Source organism: Phoxinus phoxinus (genome assembly GCF_949152265.1).
Source record: "Phoxinus phoxinus genome assembly, chromosome: 21".
In the NCBI taxonomy this organism is placed as follows: Eukaryota; Metazoa; Chordata; class Actinopteri; order Cypriniformes; family Leuciscidae; genus Phoxinus; species Phoxinus phoxinus.
The window spans coordinates 23,375,712-23,393,294 of NC_136896.1; the positions used below are offsets into that span (position 1 = coordinate 23,375,712).

The 17,583-nt window shown below is 43.6% G+C and overlaps 1 protein-coding gene across 1 annotated transcript in view; it reads right to left on the reverse strand.

Annotated features, from left to right (window-relative positions):
• raraa (retinoic acid receptor, alpha a) overlaps positions 1-17,583 on the reverse strand; it is a 163,627-nt gene that overhangs the window by 134,286 nt on the left and 11,758 nt on the right. The gene's annotated exons all lie outside the window — the stretch shown is intronic.

Below are 17,583 nucleotides of genomic sequence, written 5' to 3' on the forward strand. Positions count from 1 at the left end.
ATGACATTTTAAGATTTTAACTGAGACTACATTTTATATTTGTACTGCACCAAAGGACCATTTAACATGAATAATATGTAAGGGATAATCCACAGATGCATTACACAACTGTAATGCACAACGGGCAGCTTAAACCATGACCATCAGCCAGAACTGACAAAGTTAAAGCTGTTATTGATGTTTGCAGCACAAAATCTGACTGCATCTGTGCAGCATCTCTCTACTAATAGTGAATCTGTGAGTTTAATTACTTCAAAACAGCGACTTTACCACCTCTTGGCTGAGAAATATAATGTAGCGATTCGGTATCAAAGCTATTTTATTCATAAAAGTGGCGAGGCAGTGTTGACAAGGTTCTGTCCTGAATGTTTCTATGTGTGCATGTGCTTCAATGAAGACAATGCATTAATATAGAACAGTGATTAAACTGATACGAACAACCTGTGCATTACACAGTTCCAATGCACACCTTTCAGCAAATCTGAATCGAGTATTTAGACTATGATATAAACTAATATACACTTACTGTACTGTACTGTACTATACTGTCAAGTGTACGCTCTGTTCTTGTTCCTGTACCCGTTTCCTTTGTTCCCATTTTCCTATACCATTGGTCACTGATTGTTACGCACCTGTTTCAGTTTCTGTTGATTAGCCTTCCTTGTGTTTAAGCATTCAGTTCTCACAGTTCTTTGTTCGGTGTTGAGTGTCGTTTGAGATTACGTGGTTGTTTGATTTATTTCCTGTGTTTCCCCAGTATTCTACAGTCTCATTAAACATGGTTCTTGCTGGATTCTCCTACGTCGTGTGATTTACCACAACCACCTGCCAGAACGTGACGTTTACATTCATATAGTTAACCTTGAAATCTTAATGTACGTGGGCATGTTATGCATCAACTATCAAAACCTTCAGACTAAAGCTAACAAACTCATTAACTCTTTCCCTGCCATTGTTTTGTTTTTTTTTAGGTTTTTTAAAGCGTTTTTTATCATTTTTACAAAAAATTGTCATGGCCCCCAGAATATTTTGATGTTTGAATATATCAAATATATCAAATGAAAGAACAGACCCTCTGCTTTTAAACCAAAACAAAATATTCTAGCTTCATGCATTGTTTTTTATCAACACTTGAAGGTTTCATAAAAAAGCTAAATTTTGAGCAAAAAGCTGAGAAAATCACATTTTTGTCAAAGTGTACATCTGGATCAGATTCAGAAGAATGATCAAAACATAGATGGAGTAGATCAAGTCGTAATGTTGGTGGTCACATTATTTTAAATTATCTACAGTACTCGTACAAAAGAGTTACAGAAGAGTTGTTTTGTAATACTGAGATCAACATAACTGCAGTGGAATGACGTTGGCGAAAGAAAATTTACAAAAAGAGGCAGGCCTCACCCCTCCACAGAGCATCTCCAAAAACATTTTCACTGAAAGATCCGTTTGTCTCAACGGAGCGCTTACAATATTCTCCTGAAGCATCAGCATTCATGAAGTCGTTACAGTATCACTTACAAATGCCTGAAAATATTTGCATCTGCCAAGATGGGAGATTGTATTAGAACAAAGAGCGTGAGAGTTTGTGGTTTTATCTGTCAAATGAGTTCTGATATATGGCTTGAGATTGGATAATCGGGACATTGGCCAATATACCACATAAGACACCGTTGTGCCTGCGCATCAGTAAAGTGGGTTGAGGCGAGAAACATGCAAACCACAGTAAACAATGCGTAGGAAGATGTTGACAGTGTAGTTTCAAAGAGGGGGACAACCCTCGCAAAACACCACGGATACAACAAACACAGAGTGTGATCAGAGTAGGACGTTGCCTGAGACAAAGCCTGACAGAAAAAGTAACACTTCTTCTATTGTGTGAAACTTTAACAGCAATTTGTCAACATTGATTTGCAAAACTTAACCTGGGTTGCTATGGGTACTGTTGGAAATGTGTGTCAGGCGCTAGAGTTAATGGGAGTTTAAAAATGAATTATGGCAGGGAATTTGATGAAGGCTCTATTGAAAACTGTGTTGTGGGAGTACCAAACATCAGGGAGTGATACATTTTGTCACATTTTCACATGAGCGGCTCGCTTTACTGTGCACTGATTACGTTGCATTTAAAAGGAAATCGTTTTTAAAAAGCTCCCAGTGAAGCACAAAAAGACTTACTCTGTAATTGAAAAATCCACGTCTCTTTCGCCAGGAATTTTAGAAGGTTGATCCAGTTGGATTGTGACAAATGTCACTAGTAAGTATGTCCTTTACAGCTGGACGAGACGGCCACAGTCTTTCTTTGGACTTCCCTTTTGGACATTCTATTCCCGCTTCTTATGCTCCAATTAATTCTTATGCTCTTGAAATTAGTGCTTTGACACGCCATCAGTTAACATTTATAACACAGGGAAAATAGATTACTTTCTGAATTAAAAGTAAAAACTCCAGCCAACTTTCCACACCTGAAGGCTAGAATAAACTACACAACTTTTGCACAGATTTTTTCCCCGATCTGCAGACTGAACGAGTCATCCCTAGTTGATGAAAGTCATAGCCAGTGTGTCGATATTTTGCAGTCTAAATGTAAGTATTTCACAGAAAATCAACTGTATGATGGGCAAAGACGCCATTTTTTGTTTGTTTACTGTGCACTAACATTAAAATAAATAAATTATTTTTGATACAATGCCCTTATTTTGTACATACATATTTTACATTGTACTTATATGCACATATAATGTACGTATGTACTGTGACGAGTGTCTCTGGGCTCATCAGCGTCGCCCTGGCAACCAACACGCTACACCTGCACGTCCTCATCACAGGCCGATTGCTCCCAGCTGTCGCTCGTCAACACAGAGCTTAAGAAGCCAGCGCCGCTCTCACTCAGGCAGACTAACGTCTCATGCAGATCGCTCTGGTTCTAACGTTCTCTCTCTTTGTTACGCAGAAGACAGCGAGTGACCGACGGCCGCAGCACGCACGCCTGGACGCCTCTTCACGGACACCGTAGAAACACCAGGCACGATCGCACCGAGCACCCCTGCTTTTCCCCACCACCTTCACTTCAAAGGATTAATAAAAATCCACCCTCCGGGGCCATTGCACTGAGCTACCTTGTTGTGTGTTTTCTCACCCGTGACATCTGGTGGAGAATGCGAGCAAATGCATGAGAAATCACACACAAGTGTTGGCATGTACCCGCACTAAAAAAAAAAAAAAAAAAAAATTCTGTTCTCTTTCTCCAGCACTGGTCGGCGTCCTCTCTCCCCATGGAAGTGGATGAACTGTTGCAGCGCCTGACTGAAGTCAGCGTCCGCCAGCAACAGATTATGGAACATCTGGCCACTCGACAGGGCGGGACCGAGGCGGAACTCGCCGCCCTCCGCGCCCAAGCGGCCCCGCACGTTCCACCACCTGACGCCCGGATGCAAGCGGCCCGGCTCTTGCCGAAGATGACAGTATCTGACGATGCGGAAGCCTACCTCCAAATGTTCGAATCCACAGCTCACCGCGAGGGATGGGATCCGAACGACTGGGCTTCAGCGCTGGCGCCCCTTCTCACTGGTGAGGCTCAACGGGCGTTCTTCTCGCTACCCCCAGAAAGGGCTGGTGATTATGGAGAGGTGAAGCGGGAAATCCTTGCCCGACTGGGACTTTCCCCCATTTGTGCTGCACAACAGTTTTTCGAGTGGGAATATAAAGTCCGGGTGCCAGCGCGAGCCCAGGCGGCCGAACTCGTCCGCTTGGCCCAACACTGGTTGATGGAAGGAGAGCCCACCGCCGCCCAGATAGTGGAACGTGTGGTGGTCGATCGCCTCCGACGAGCCCTGCCCCGAGCCCACCGCCAAGCCGTCGGGATGAGGAATCCCGCCACTGTCCTGGACCTAGTCGAGGCGATCGAGCTGGCGGACGCTGTCCAACATCGGGAGTTTGGGGAGAGGGCGCCGCCGTTTCCCCGGAGGGTGGTCCAGGAGCGACGCACGCCGGAGGGCACCCCACGCGCAGTTGGCAGGCCGACGGTTCCCTCACCGATGGACGAGCCAATGCCCACCGCTGACCCCACCACGTCCCCGCGGACCTGGGTGGCGGGGTGCATCGTACATCAGCGCGTCCCACCTGCGGCCCCAGAAGCGGACGTCACCGTGAATGGCCAACCCATACGGGCGCTTCTGGACTCGGGCAGTGCGGTCACCCTCATTCAAGCTCGACTGTGCCCTCCACGTCACAACCAAAGGAGTCTACTACCCATTACTTGTGTGCACGGAGATACCCAACAGGTTCCAGCTCGTCGTATCAACATCGCTGCAGCTCATGGCAGTTGGCCTGTGGAGGCTGGAATAATGGAGAACCTTCCGGTCCCTTTACTCCTCGGCAGGGATTGGCCCGGGTTCGACCGCCTGCTCGCTGCCGCCGCCCAGCCCGCCAGTCAGGAAGGGAACCGTCGTCACCGTAGGCAGCCACGAAGACCCCGCCGCCGGCCGTCACTGCTAGCTTCGGACAGCGGGAGAGATGGTGAGTCCCCCTCTCAAGCTACTAACCTTTTCTATGATGTTTTCCGTCAGGCCAGTGAGGGGGGCTCTTTTGCCAAAGAACAACGGGAGGACGATCGGCTGAAACATTGCTGGGGGCAAATCCGCGCTGTGGATGAGAAAGACGTCCTCCCACGACCCCATCCTCTCCCGCACTTCATTGTCCGAAGGGGCCTGCTATACTGCGTCGCCCAGCGACGGGGGGAGGAGAAGGAGTTGTTAGTCGTCCCACGGACCAAGACGGAGGCCATTCTGGAACTTGCACACTCCCATCCTATGGCAGGTCATCTGGGAGCCGCGAACACCAGTCAGCGTATCCGAGACCGGTTTCACTGGCCAGGCATGGAAGCGGAAGTGAAGAGATTCTGCCAGGCATGTCCTACCTGTCAGCGCACCGCGCCCAGATCTCCTCCCCCCAGTCCGCTCATTCCTTTACCCATCATTGAGGTGCCCTTCGAGCGGATCGGATTGGATCTTGTGGGGCCGTTGCCTAAGTCTGCCCGAGGTTATGAACACATCCTTGTCATCGTCGACTATGCCACCCGCTATCCGGAAGCAGTCCCCCTGCGTAAAGCAACAGCGAAGGCCATCGCCCAGGAGCTGTTTCTGTTGGCCAGCCGGGTCGGCATCCCCTCCGAGATACTGACTGACCAGGGTACACCGTTCATGTCCCGGCTAATGGCAGACCTCTGCACCCTGCTGCGGGTGAAACAGTTGAGGACGACTGTCTACCACCCACAGACCGACGGACTTGTAGAACGCTTTAATCAGACCCTCAAGCGGATGCTCCGTAGAGTAGCGGCCGAAGACAGACGTGACTGGGACCTCATGCTCCCCTACGTCCTGTTTGGAATCCGGGAAGTACCCCAGGCCTCAACTGGTTTCACCCCCTTTGAGCTCCTGTTTGGCCGCCAGCCACGGGGGCTGCTGGATGTCGCTCGGGAGGCTTGGGAGCAGCAGCCGGCACCCCACCGCACGGTCATCGAGCATGTGAAGCAGATGAGGGAGAGGATCGACCGGGTCATGCCATTAGTCCGGGAACACAACAGCAAGGCACAGCAGGCCCAACAAGGCCACTACAATCGGACAGCCCAACCACGGGAATTTCAGCCGGGAGACAGGGTGATGGTCTTGGTCCCCACCTCTGCGTGCAAGTTCCTGGCGTCCTGGCAGGGTCCCTATACGGTAGTGGAGAAGGTTGGACCAGTAACTTACCGACTATGCCAGCCTGGACGAAGACGAGCGGAGCAACTGTATCACATTAACCTACTGAAAAAATGGCAAGGGACCAACGAACAGGTAGCTGCCCTCAGTCTCACCGATCCCGTGGTCGTCGACATGAATCCCCATCTGTCGGCTGCCCAAAAGACAGAGCTGCAACACCTGGTCAGTCAGTTTAAGGATGTGTTCTCCTCCCAGCCAGGGCAGACCAACGTCATCCAGCATGACATCAGGACGCCCCCTGGAGTGATCGTCAGGCAACGGCCCTACCGAGTCCCAGAAGCCCGTCGGCAGGCTATTGAGGAGGAAATTCAACAAATGCTGAAGTTGGGGGTAATCGAACCGTCACGCAGCCCATGGTCCAGCCCCATCGTAATGGTACCCAAGCCGGATGGCACCCTCCGCTTCTGCAACGACTTCCGCCGTCTCAATGAAGTTTCCGAGTTCGACGGCTATCCCATGCCTCGGGTAGATGAGCTGTTGGATCGGCTGGGGAGGGCCCGGTACATTTCTACTCTCGACCTGACGAAAGGTTACTGGCAAGTTCCACTCACCACGTCGGCCAAACCGAAGACAGCGTTCTCCACTTCCAGCGGACACTGGCAGTACCTGACCCTTCCCTTCGGCCTGCACGGAGCACCTGCCACCTTCCAGCGTATGATGGATATCCTCCTGAGACCCCACCAAGCCTATGCAGCCGCATACCTGGATGATGTCGTCGTGCACTCCGAGGCATGGGATGAACACCTGGAACGTCTGCGGAGGGTGCTCTCGGAGCTCCGGCGGGCTGGACTTACCGCCAACCCCCGAAAATGCCACCTAGCGCTCTCCGAAGCGAAGTACCTGGGCTTCCAGGTCGGCCGTGGCCTCATCCGACCACAGGAAAAGAAGGTAGAGGCCATACTTACCGCTTCCCAACCCCAGACGAAGACCCAGGTACGAGCCTTCTTGGGGTTGGCGGGGTACTATCGCTGTTTTATCCCCAACTTCTCCTCCTTAGCCGCCCCTCTGACAGACCTGACCAGGAAGGGGCAGCCGGAAAAGATACAGTGGACAACAGCCGCCGAGGAGGCCTTCGCCTGGCTCAAGACGGCCCTTACCTCGTCGCCAGTGCTCCGCGCCCCCGACTTTAGCTGCCCCTTCCTGTTGCAGACGGATGCCTCCGACATCGGACTCGGGGCCGTTCTATCACAAATCCAGGAAGGTGAGGAGCATCCTATTATTTATATCAGCAAGAAGCTGTCCCCGGCCGAGAAGAACTACGCCGCCGTTGAGAAAGAGGCCCTGGCCATCAGATGGGCAGTCCTGGAGCTGCGGTATTACCTCCTCGGCCGTAAGTTCACCCTGGTAACCGACCATGCCCCCTTACAGTGGATGGCCCGGGCTAAGGACACCAATGCCAGGGAGACCCGCTGGTTCCTCGCGCTCCAGGACTTCCACTCCGAGGTTCTTCATCGTGCAGGGACCGCCAACGCCAATGCAGATGGGCTCTCGCGGATGTGGACAGCTTACGCAGGTCTGTCAGGGGTCATTCCCCACCCACCCCTTGTTTCACCCCTACTGTCTCCATTCGTTCCCAGGGCCAGAACGACGCTTAGGGGGGGGGGAATGTGACGAGTGTCTCTGGGCTCATCAGCGTCCCCCTGGCAACCAACACGCTACACCTGCACGTCCTCATCACAGGCCGATCGCTCCCAGCTGTCGCTCGTCAACACAGAGCTTAAGAAGCCAGTGCCGCTCTCACTCAGGCAGACTAACGTCTCATGCAGATCGCTCTGGTTCTAACGTTCTCTCTCTTTGTTACACAGAAGACAGCGAGTGACCGACGGCCGCAGCACGCACGCCTGGACGCCTCTTCACGGACACCGTAGAAACACCAGGCACGATCGCACCGAGCACCCCTGCTTTTCCCCACCACCTTCACTTCAAAGGATTAATAAAAATCCACCCTCCGGGGCCATTGCACTGAGCTACCTTGTTGTGTGTTTTCTCACCCGTGACAGTACTTATATGTACTTATATGCATATGTATTATGTTTTTTATATATACCTGCATGTAATTACAGCTGTGATTACATCTGTAATTATACTGTTGACCCTTCCGTTAATCCACACTTAAACCTCACAATACAGTGAAACCTGTCCCTAACCTTACCCGTATCCACCTTAATAGCAACTAAAGTGTTTTTGCACTTCAAATGAACTCAATAGTTAAAGTTACTGTAATAGTAAAGATCTGAAGGCCAGGGCATCTGTGTTTTCTCGCATTCTAGAAATGCTGTGAGCGTGTATCAATCTATTTCACTTTAAGTCTGTGGCCGTTTCTCAATATGCGTTCTTAAGCGATATTGCGTCCCTGTGTTCACATACATCACCAGTATCAACCGTCGAAGTTCAATTCCAATACTTAAGAACGCAAGTACAGAGGACACATGATACCTGGATGTGTTCTTGATATCGAGGATTCATCGAATGCAGACATGAGAGAATCAAAAATCCCAGAAGACACTGCGGGACGACAATGTACGGAAGCCTGTAAGATTTAAACCTCTCGTTCTCACTTAAGAAATTCCAGCTGCAAGGTCGTAACAGCCTGTGAAAGCAAAAAAAAAATATAGTTTTGTTTTGCTTAATTTTTATAAAGTGATGAAGGTGAAGCATTATAAGAGTATGTATATGCTCTTAAGAATAGTCTTAATCTCTGACTTAAGTGTCATACAATTAAAAGTAAAAAGCACGTCTAAGAGTACGAGATTTTTATAAAGAAGCTAAAAGCAACTTTCAGCAAAGTCTAAAGCCGGGTGCACACTGTGCGATTTATTATCGTCCTTTACGATTGTTGCTTGTCAGAGTGTCGAACATGATCCTCGCTGTAAGCCATGTCATTAAGATCTCAGCTGTCATAAATGTCAGACTGTACGACAGTCAAGACGCGTTAAAAACGGACGTACCTGAGGAAACTTGTCTGGAGTTTTACATCATCAATCAATGTTGCGTTCGGTGATGTGAGCTGCATTACACAAGTGATTGAAAGAAATCTCAAATGTTAATTTTGGTCACGGCTTATCTTGAAAAATAAAGACAATTTGACGGTCGCCTTGGGAGAAGCCACACTGCAGGACTGTGAGTCAAATCTTCTGACACTGCCAGAATTTCAGAGATCAAATTTGATCGCAACGGTCATTAATCAGCTGTCGGTGAACATGTCAAACTAACGTTCAAAGACTTCAGATTTTAGCCTAGGATCAGAGGATTCTTTTAGGAATTGCTAAATTTGTCTCAGACGGCCAAATCGCGGCCAAAATCGCAGTGCATCCGGCTTAAGACTGATTCTTAAGTGCAGACTAAAGTGGCACTTAAATGTTGTAAACTAAGGACTACAATGATGTCAATCAAAAGCGGCCGGTCTCAACCACTGAATCAGCCAATAGTGAGCCTGCAAGGGTGAAGTCAGAGCAGCATGACACCAATCATTTAATGTAATTATAATAAAGATCATTTAATTAAGACACAGAAATGTTAATATTTAAATGTATTTTTTAAATTGCTTTGCATTATGCAAAATTATTCAAATTAGTATTGATGCTGTGGAATCCTTTTCTATTGATATATGTCTCCTCATTTGCAGTTGGAACAATAATGTGAACATGAGTTCCATCAATGGCTCCAACAACTCCAATGAAGCTTGCAATCCTCATAAAAGCAGATTGCTTTTGCTGCATGGTTTGAAGATCAGTTGGAGAGTCAATGAACTGCCATTCAGTAGTGGCCAAAAGTGATGTATGACATAGGAAAATTGACATGTTCACCTTTTTTTCAAATATATTAAAAAAGATTTTGTAAGCATATTGCGTAGTTGAGCTTGGAGTCAATTGTTGGAGTCAACAGAAACATGCCAAATTGTGCGGACATAATTTTTGTCCAGGCTGTCATAAAAATAAATTATAAACACATGCAAAAACAAGAGAGGACCAATGAAATATTAATAACGGATTATGTTGCAATCTATGTTTTTTTCTTCATCCTGTAAGCTTTTCCCAAAACCTGTAGCTGTAGTTTGCTTATTCTTTTTTTGCCAAATAATTTTGTCAGATAAATACCTCAACCAAGTTTAGTGTTTTGTTCTTCACTTATATTCTAAATATATTTAAAAATATATAAATCTGAAAATATTTTCCTCATATTTTGATGGTTTAAGCAAACTTGTAGTGTCATTTAAAACAAACATTCGGACATCACTCTTGTTCACTACTGTATGTTTTGTGTGGTTAGTGCCACAATAGTGCTATTTAGGAAACTGCTTACTGTGGACTGATCAGCCACTGTCCACTGCTGAATTTTTTCAGTCACCAAAAATTGTATTATTACTTTCATTTCTACAGTTAGAACATTGATTTGTAGAGTGGGAAAAGTTATTAAAAAAAATGTACAAGCTCAGTTACAAAAAGAATACATTGACAATCAAGTCTGTATCGTTTTATCAACTCCCTGTCATCATTTTACTCCAATACATTATATATTTTTTGGAAAGTGTGTGGTTATCTCCTCTCTGCTGCCATCTTGTTAATCCTACCAGGGGTGCGTTTCCCGTACAATGATGTAACTCGCTGCTCAACTACCGTATATACGATGCATCGTTGTTGCAAATTGGTCGTTCAACCACGTTGGTTAATGATGTCATGCAGGTTATGGAGTAATAACTATACTTTTACTGAATCTGTTTGAGATTGAATTAATAGATGTTTTGCTATATTACGGACATGGCATACGAGGACTAATTAAAAATTTTCTCAGTTATTTTCGCTTTATTTCCAGATTTAATCATAGGCTGGTTCTTACAGAGGACGTACGCACATGTGCACTCTTCAAAAACGACGCTTTAAATCTCTTGACAAACTAAAAGACGTAAATGACAGTTGTATTCTTAATAAAAGATACAGATTGTAGCCTACTGAATGTCAGCTTGCTTATTTGGCTCAAGATAAGGATTTATTGAGTCCACATGTCATGCAAACAAGAAACTCTGCTTCTAACCACAGCTCGACAGCTGTCGTTTCAACCACACAACTTTGCGATGCTGTTTGCGAATGTCCGTTGGAACTATACGGTTTTGGGAAACACAGACTCGTTGCTGATGTCTATGCTGATAACGACGGAACATGCGAAGCGACCATAGTTGGCTAACAATGTTTTTGGGAAACGCACCCCAGGTTAGGATACCTCTCCAGCACTCGTAAATAATTTAGGAGCTGAGACCTAGTCTTAACATTTAGGAACCTTTATAAATCACACTTCTTAAGTCTAGGAATAAGAGTAAAATGACGTCATTCTTAGAGTTTTAACACAATTTTACTCTGAGCAGCTTTATACGGCCCCTGGAGAAAGCCAGCAGTATTTTTATTGGCATATTAAAAATAATCTTAACATTGACAAAGCATAAGTAACATTAAACATACATAAAAAAATTAACGAATACAGGCAGTAAAATAAAATAATATGAAAATAATGGTTATAATAATATGAAATAAATGTTTTAATAGGTTATGACATTTGTTTGTGATGTTGTTGTATTTGGTTGTACGCTACTTAAAATATGCTGGGAAGGTCAGTTGAGAAACAAAATGGCAACACTTCTCACAAGGATGTTTTCTGTTCCCTGCATCCTTCTGAGTTTGTCCTTTCGAGGTAGCCTGGCAAGACGAGTCTCCATGAGAATGCAAATCCATTCTTAGCGTCCTTTGTGGGTTCCTTGGTGTGGTGATGAGACAGAGGCAGTGGGATCCATTTGCAGCTTTATTAAAGAGTAGTCAAGACAGGCAGGGTCAAACACAGCAGACAGGGCAAAGCAGGCTAGACTGAGACAAACCAGGTGAACAGGCAAGGGTCGAGGCAGGCAGCAAGATACAGGAATCAACAAACAATCCAGGTCAGGGCAGGCAGAAGAAAGTCAGCAGCGATAAACAGTCCAAGGTCAATAACAGAAATCAAACACGGGAATAAACGCTCAGAAATGATGGCCGGGGCAGAATCAAGACTTCGCACTGATTGTGTGTGTGGAAGTGGTTTATATGAGTGTGTGTAAATGAGGTGCAGGTGTGTAACGCAATCAGTCCCAGGTAAGCGGTATTATGGGAAATGGAGTTCAATGAGTAAAGTTAATATTCCGGGGATGGTTCCCTTCGGTGGTGAAGAGGAGGCGGTGCGGGAGCCTGCTCTGTAACACTTGGCAACGTAAAAATCTTGATGCATTGTATATTTTTTTAATAGAGGACAATCTGTAAATCTATAAAACATAAAGCAATCATACTTCCAATATCACATATTTGAGAATATCATTCAAGTACTGCCTTTACCTACACATTTATGTACTGTGGATTCGTAAGAATAACGGCTCTGAAAATAGCCTGAAATCACAAAGCGCCATATTTAACGCTCTTTGTCACTCTCTGTGTTGAGCACCGTCTCTTTCATAATGTTCTGGATGTTGATGGGACCTGTGGGGGCTCTATTCAGATGCAGGCAGCTCCAATCCATACTCAATGAAGAGGAGGGGAGGCACACGGACGTGTTCTAATCACTGCTGTGATGACACCCAGCAGAGAGCAGTGCAGTCATTTACAGTGCCACATCTGTCTTGTTCTGCCCAATTTACTCACACAATTCCAATGAGACACTGGTGCTGGTATTCATCAAAATGTTTTGAGGTGTCTACGGGCCGAGTTTGTTTTCATTGGCTCCCTCGCCTTCCCAGTGTAATGAATCAATCACTGCGCAAAGTCCTGATGTAGTTACGCAGTCGCACGCAACATAAAAGACACCGCATGTTTGACAAGAACAACCGGTAGCTTGAAAAATGTCAACGGGCATATAAATAACTCATGTGTATTGGTAATTATGTGGAAATATGATTGGCCTGTGGCCAGACAGCTTTATGTGATACTTGTTTACCAAAATTAGCATATTACATGCATCTATTCTGAACACATCTGATTAATGTTGACTGATAATTGGCATCATATTATGGTTTCATTTGCATAGACAATAAAAACAGGCCAAACGCTGAAATGCAAATGGAAATTAGTACTTCAAAACCTTCAAACAACAATGAAAAATATGGAAAGTAAAATGTACAGTCAGACGGACATTACCACAAAATAAACATCGACAGGCCATGCATAAATAATGTAATAATGAATTATCATATTTTACTTTTGATGTTTTAAAGGTGCATTGTGTAATATTGAGGATATGTAGACAGAAATGCAATATAATATACATAACTATGATTTCAGTGGTGAATAAAGACCTTACTTAATGAACCGTTATATTTGTATTACCTTAGAATGAGCCATTTCTATCTACACCGCGGGTCCCATTACATTGAAATGAGCCATTTTGCGGCGACATGTTTCTACAGTAGCCCTAAATGGACAAATGCGTTTCGTCACTACAGTATGTTGTTCTTCTTGCAAAGAAGCTAGCTAAAGTCAGCAAATACAACACTGACACAATGATGAACAAGTATCAATAATATTCACAATAGCATATAGTTTTACTGAATAATAAAGTAAACAATTTCTTAATTTATCTTAGAAAGTTCATTGCTGACTGGCAACTCTCTGCTGTCTCAGATGATGACATCTCCTGTCAGCCACCGTAACTTTTGATGGTTGCAATTCGTAACCTCACCCCTAGATGCCGTTAACAATCACAGACTGCACCATTAATGCTACTCGTGTTGGCAAAGGAATACTGCATAAACAACTACTTTTAATGTGGGATGGGTAACTAAGATTGGTGAATGGCAGTATTCTGCAGTCAAATATATTCGTTCAATAACTGCTAAACTACTGTTCATTGTCCCAAGTAACTAATTTCCTACTAGCTGTGCAAGTTTCATGTCTGTCACATCACTCTGCTCTCTTTCATCTCACATAAGAAAATAATTTAAACTAAAATCAATATTTCATGTATATTTATTTATTTATTTGTTTGGCAAGTAGCCATTGATATGCATAAACATCACAGGCGTTTCCTCCAAGGAGGCAAGGGAGGCAGTGTCTCCTCAGAAAAACTGGGTGAGAAAATAATCGATATTACAAAAATAAAACAACACAAATATTACAAAATGTGACATTAAAAAGTGTAAAAGTCGCTCGTTTTTATAAAGTAACACTGTTCAACAGCAACTGCAGCAGGTAAAGTTACAGCTGGAGGCTGCGTCTCTCTTACCTCCCCTGAGCCCATTGACTTTTAAAGGGGAACTTGGCAACTTTTTTAACTTAATAAAACTGTCTAGAAATCATTTGGATGGTTAAACAACCAGTTCTGGTGATATTGGTGACTTTCCCCACTCCCCCCAGCGTGCCCAGGCGTAAAACCAACCTTGCAACTTGGGGACTACCGTCCCGGCAAGATAGAAATTGGAAGTCTCGTGAGAAGCGAGAACGAGCGAGAAACACGAACTGCTTTACGTAAAATGTACATGTCAATGTTCTATGATAATGTGTATGATGTATTACCCTCCTCGGTAGACATAGCTCCACACGATAAAGTTGGCTTGCTTCGATCATAACAAATGCACATGAGCAGCGGTTGAAAGGGGGAGGAGGGTGCGTTTTTTCACGACAGTGTTGTGAAATATACGCCCCACAGCTGTACGGGGAGCTTGTGGGGAAAACATGCGACAACAAAAGTGAAAATCAGCAAAGAAATGACTAGAGTTTCCGAGTTCTGCTTTAACAGACTCCCTAAAGCGTGCGTCGGGTTTAGTGGGGGGTAATTGAGAATGAATGGGGGAAAGTCACGGGTGTTAATGGGAAGACTAATTAAAAAGCAAAAACTGCACCACTTGTATATCACTGCTTTATGTCACGTCAAAATCAAACTTGAAATGGCCTGAAAACATGATGACTATGGAGGTATTTAGTGAGCGATCAACTTGTGGAAATTATAGGTACATCTTTGTGTCTGTGACCAGTGTGTACAAGCTTGATGACTGATGAAAATAAGTTGACTAATAAAAAGAAAAGCTAAAGATTAGTTCACATATAAATTGTTTAAATTGTTACTGCCTTTAGTTATTATTTTGGAATGAATGTAAAAATGCACTAAACACAAACGTGATGAAATTTATACTTGGTTTTAGTAAATAGAACATTACATAGTTAGACTAAAAATGCAACATTGAATTGTATTTGGGCTCTCTTTTTATGTAATGTTTAATAATTAAGAGTAAGAGGGACATACATTTACATTTGATATATATAAAAAAATGTGAGGACTATGCCTCAATTTAAAACACCACTGCATACCACTAATAAAAATGTACCACAGGCCATGAAAGTAGCCGGTCATTACCTTGAGCGACTCTATGGAAAAATGGGCCTTACGGTTCACTCTTTAGCTCTTTCTGAACATCTGCTTAAATACAGAGCTATCCTTAAAGGATCTGTACTGGTCACACTTTTCTGTGTAATCACTTTAGAAAACCTGAAGAAAAACTAGCCTCTACCTTAATTTCTGCAAATATCCAAAAACGTATACTCTTCACTGTAGTTGCCAGCTGAAATGAACACTATTGGCAGTAAAACACCAACTTTTATTCATTTTCACACAAATTGCAAAAATATGATTACAGGGGCAGATTAATGATTAACTTTTTGAGACTTTTTTTCATGTGGTTCTTTGCTCACATTTTTACCATAGTGCATGATTTGTAAACTGATACATTTTGATGTTTGCATCAGACGATGTATGCATCAGACTATGAGGCAACGTGCGGCTTTTCAGATGTGGTAAACTTGCTCTGTAGTTTATCCAGGTAATGCACTAGTGATGCGAAGCACTCGGGTATGAGTCCCATGAAACACAAGTCACAACACTCAATAAAAGTGCTCAATGACTTGTAGAAGCAAGCTAAAATGACATGGTTGCTTCAACAAATGTGTTTTATCTCACGTTTTCTTTTGTTAACACTATCGGTTAGGCTTAGTGAAGTGTTTGGTGTAGATGCTATATTATTTTCAAACATGCTATAATATAAAAGTTACTGGGATACTGTACTGGGTCACTGAAGTATAAATAACTTTACCCAGACAATGTTAGTAAGTTATTTTGAGTATTTTAATGTGACTCATGTGCATACCTTATAAGTGCCTTCCTGTAACAATTACTTTTTTTAAACGATTAATATGTTTACAAGCAACTGAAAAAAGCACAAATGTCAGGGCATGCCAAAACATCTCAAGGACCCCAAAAAACACCTTAGACCCCTAAGGGTTAATCACAAATTTAAAATATTGACTGTGGTAATCAACAATATTCCACAGATTGTGTCAAAAAAGTGTAAAGGGATAGTTCACAGAAGAATGGAAATAATCATTTACTCACACTTGTTCGAAACCTGTATGGCTTTCCGTTCACTGTACAATTTTGAGTTTCCGTTTGCCATTAATAATGTGCTCTATACATGTGCATTGATTGATATTTATATGTGAAAAAATTACGGACTTTTAAAGTGATCATTTTATTTTAGAAGACTTGGATTAAACTGCTGATGAGAGAATAATACAAATATCTTCATTTGTCTTTCAAAGCTAAAAGAAAGTCTTAAGTTTAAAAGCTTTGGAATGACATGACAGTGAGTTAATGATGACAGAATTTTCATTTTTTAATGAACCAACTCCTATATTTGAACTTAATCTAGAACTTTCCTTCAACAGTAAAACGGATCTTAAAAAAAGTCCAACCCAACGAACCTCAGTACAACAACACATCCAAATGACCTCTTAAGTGGGCAGCAGTTGTCCAGGCTTCAGTGTTCAACAAACCTAAGAGCACCCGTGTTTTTTTGTGTGTTTTTTTGACTGAATGTGACTGTACGGCTGCCCATCCCATTGCAGAACGCCACACGACTGACCGCAAGAATGAAGCCATGCTCCCTCCGTGACCAAAACTAGGCATGTGGAGCGCAGTGGAATTCAGCAGTGCAAGCAACAAAGTAAAAAAAAAAGAAAGAAGGGAAATTGTCAAAAGCTTCGCCATCCTGGAGGCTGTTTTATAGAGAGTGTGTGGCAAATTAGCACCAAATTGACAGGAAAGAAAACCTCTAATTGGTGTGGAATAGTAAAAGCTGTGAGAGTCGTGGTGGTTTTGAGCGGCGTGTTAGACTGAGGGATGCCAGAGAGGGCAGGAAAGAGTTAATGTTACAGTGGCGCTGTACTGCACGGCTCCACTCCAAATGAAATATCAACAGCATGTCCCAGAGTGCTGAGCGAAGAGCGCGAGACAGGAAAGGAGCTAAAGAAGAGAGAAAGACATAGGAAAACAGAAAAAGGAGCAGTGCAATGGAAAAAGAAAACAGAGGGAAACAGACAGAAATTATTTTGGAGTGTGTGGTGATCTTAAGACCTAAAACACTTACTGAGCTTTCATATATGGAACAAAACATGTGGGACGTCAAACTTGACCTTACCTGCTATTGAAAATAGCAACATTTCCATGCCATGATGACTAGAATGTCCTTAATGCAAATGTTCATTTCATTAGACACTTATTATGCAACATTATCACTCCTCCAATAACCATCTGCAGATTAAAACTCAAATCACATAGATTAAAAATATTAAACTGAAGAATCTACAGTATGTATGTGCCATTAAAAGAAACATTAATACTATGCCCTGACAGAAGAATATTTTAAAACATATTCCCTTTTTTACTGTTTCAAAGTACTTCTCATCAACATTATCAAATATTTATGAAAACACTTAAAAGTTTAACATTGGAAAAATGTGCCTTAACCTACATTTCGGCAAAACTCTAAAAACGT